Below are 3,996 nucleotides of genomic sequence, written 5' to 3'. Positions count from 1 at the left end.
GAAATTCAATTATATTTGATTTATGCAATATTCAAGTTTTAGGAAAATATAGGAACCGTCCCCCTACTCTAACCCTCAAACAGGTAGTATCTAGTAGGGTTTAGTATAAGAGTTTCTCATGATTTCATGCAGTTATTATATCAATTTAAGTATGTAGTCATATAATATTATCAAATATTATGTTGTTCATAACATTTCAGCAATGAGAGCTTTATTTTGAGCCACAAAGCCAACAACATAAACCATTTACATTTTATCAAAATTTATCATGATGATAGAGGTTCAGGTTATTTGTAGATGAGTGGTAAAATAATATATTCTACCAACTTCACCAAATTGTTCCCAGCGATTTTATTCAATTTAAGTCTCAAGCTTTGAGTTCAGACATAATTCAATTTTTAGATTGAGATATTTAGAATATCATACAAAGAAACACATAAAAATAATTTATATTATGGTTTCGAAACAAGTTAATCAAGAAAAATCATAGGCTAATTTATTTTTAGTTGGGCCGGAGGAACAAATAGGAAAAGTTATGTTAATATGCGGTACATGCGTGTTTTCAACACGGATCAGAGCCGGTTCTTATACTGCCTTAAATTGTTGCCTCATCATTTCCTCGATAATTTTTTTCCGTAACTTTCTGTTCCAACTCTTAGAAAATTTAGACACAAGTTTAGAAATTCTATCAAATTTCAGCTGGTTTGTCATATTTCATTTTAAACTAAAAATTATTATAACATCTATAAAAGCTAAGCTTTAATATAAAAACAATGACAAAAACCTCCATTGCAAAGCAAAGAATTAGAATACATATTAAATTCAATTTGTTGATTCAATCGTGTTAAATATATTTATTACAACTTTATATGAAAAAAATATCATTATCATTTCCAATATCTTTATACCTATATGTTAATAATATTTATATTATATAGTAAAAACAAGAGGTTATTATGATATTATTGTGAAAACATATTTATCATATTTACGTTCTGTCATATACATAAAATTATAAAGGTAACCAATATAGATTTTATTTCCAATGTCATCAAAATATAACTTTTCATAAATAATAACTTTACACGACCACTAGTGGTCAAACAGTTTAACAAATCTTATAGAAGCTCCTATCATTATCATTAGCATCAGAAGTCTTCCAATAAGTCTTAACTAGTACATGACCCAAAATCCACAGAAGGCATTTAGATAGAGAACACTATGTGAATTAGGTCGATTTCGCACATTTAGGTTTGCTGCGAAATAACTTTAATTTGCCAAGTCTTTAACTACAGGATTTTTTTTACTTTTTGTTCTAAAGCTGTTTTTTTGTTTGTTATCATATATTGAACTAAATGAAATAATTCTCATAATCTAGTAATTTTTTTGTAAAAAGAATAAAAATACATTAGCATAATTACTATTCCTACTTTCAACATTACATATCAACATCATCAGTTTTAATGTAATTCATATATGAAATAATAATACGGATAGATACCTCCATGAGCATGAGTAAATGTAAAGAAAAGCCAATCAACAAAATAAATTAAAGATTATATTTTATTTACAAGGGAAATCTACTAAAAAAAACCCAAATTTCTTGAAGCCGAGAAACTTACGCTTGCATAACAGAATTTAACACAATGGACGTAAAGACGGACAATGAAAGTTTTAGAATAGACTCCCAATGCTTCGTGAAATCGGTTGTTTATCTTTAAAAATTGCCGAGAAAATCGTTTTCCGCTATAGACTTTCCCAAAAAGTATAGAAATAAATTCTTAGGTTGTAAAAGCAGGCGCTTCTAAAATAATTAAGTTTAAAAAATAATGGCTGCACTGTCTGTTTTTGCATAATTCATATTTGTCATCGCCTAATATTACATATTTTAAAATGTTATTTGCATACAGTTTGACTTTATAAAAGCATTTGAAAAATTATTAAAGCAAGTTATTTACAATTAGGCTGACTACACAATCCAATGTTCGGAATGGATAGCTCTGATCTACAATTTAGGTATTTACATTTACAATAATTTTATCCATTTCGATTTTTTTGGTGATGATTCCCGTAACAATGAGGTACAATGATTATCATAGAATCTCGATATTTACTATAATAAAGCCCATACTTTTAATGTAATTTTGATGTTAATTATTTTCATACCAAATTAATTTATAAAATTTTCATATTCTAAACCTATTCTAATTTGTTCTTTGATGTTTGGACATCTTCTGTATTATGAATATTCTTGTTAGACAAAGTATACAATTAATAAAATATTGCAAGCACTTTTATATAAAAACCAATACTTAGTCTCCAATATGCCAATACTATTCATAATTATAATTTTATTCAAGAATTCATGGGACTTGAATAACACATTATCCTTTCCTTCTACTTGAAAGAGGTGGGAAGTCTATGTGTGTATCTGTTTGTCTATTCCTAAATGTTTTATTAACCGCTATACCGATTTTATGCTCCATCGTACGGTTTTAGGTTTTTTAAAACAGCCTAAAGTGCCAATGGATTATTCTACTTTAAAAAAACTACTTTCGTTTACCAGATCTTTCTTGATAAATGTTTGTAAATAGAATTGCTCTACCTCAATAAAAACTCAATTTAATACTGAAATAAGGCCATAACTAATAACTACATGCTACTAAAAATAGAATACATTTTTCGTTGGATATGATCTTCTTGTTTGACTGTATTCTCTGCTAAAGGAATTCCGATGCAAAAAAAAAAAGATAAGAAAGGGAAAGTGTAGTTCAAAATGGAATATTTTGCACTCAATTTATGAAAAGCGATGCTTTTCTTTACTCAGGGTGTACCTGAGTTTTACTTTCATGTGTGTTGTCAAACTTGTTTTTAATCTTATCATAGCACCCTTCTCTCTTTTCATCATTTTTCTAACCGCACAGAAAATCCTGCCAACACATGCTATCTTTGCGATAATTTTCCATTCCCCCTAAAACAACTGTATATATATATGCATCTGGTCTATTATTAATGTAAAGACATGTTCATGTTTATTTATACATGAAAAACAATGTAGTTTTTTTTTACATTATTATTACCACTATTCAAGATTTGTGGTCTTATGTATGTCTTTCAATCTTTCTTGATGTGGCTTCTTAAAGCAATGAGTTCGGATAATATTCTAAACTTTTGGTTTTTACGTGCGTCCACAAAACCGCCGAAAGAATTTTTAAAAAGTGTCTTTGTCTGTCACAAATAGTAACTTTTTTTAAATTTAAAATAGTGTTTACTTGCACAACTTATGGATATATTTTGTTCATGTTTATGTATATTTATAGCATTGATGGTACGCATTCTTTTATAGGATTATCCTTTTTACAATAATATACATTATACATACTATAGGGAAATACGATTTGGCCAAGTTGGAAAGAAGAAACCTGAAATTTAAAGTCCCAACTTTTCTTGAATATGTTTATCCAGCCATGTAATTTTACCTAAAAATTTTTACTAAATTTTGACAATATTATTATCACTGCATTGTAAGGTTAGGTTTCTGTGATATAAAATGAACAAAACTTAAAGTTCTTTAATATATACACAATGTTATATAAGCTATGTTAACATGGTCTACTAACAAATATACATTATACAAGAATGACAACATCCATGAGCAACAAAGTTTATAAATGAACAACAGCATAATATATGGGAGGATTAAACCAGTAACTATTACCCAACTCAAACAGGTGTACTATATGAGGTTAGGATTTCCTCACCTGTTATTAGACAATCATTTATAAAACTGATTTTAAAATCCCTAAGGCAAATTAGCATCTAGAGTCAGTGTTTTTCTTTTCTTTTAATCAATTCTCAGATTTAAAATAAAAATTTAAATATCTAAAAAGCCTAAACTTATGGTTTTTATTTACTATTTTTATTATTAAGTTTAACTAATCTTTTGAATTTACAATTTTTCTTTATTCTTGTTTAATAATCCACTACCTGGGATGT

The sequence above is a fragment of the Acartia tonsa genome, chromosome 13, assembly GCF_053477335.1.
Source record: "Acartia tonsa isolate MP-2025a chromosome 13, ASM5347733v1, whole genome shotgun sequence".
Lineage (NCBI taxonomy): Eukaryota > Metazoa > Arthropoda > Copepoda > Calanoida > Acartiidae > Acartia > Acartia tonsa.
This window is presented reverse-complemented; position numbering follows the sequence as displayed.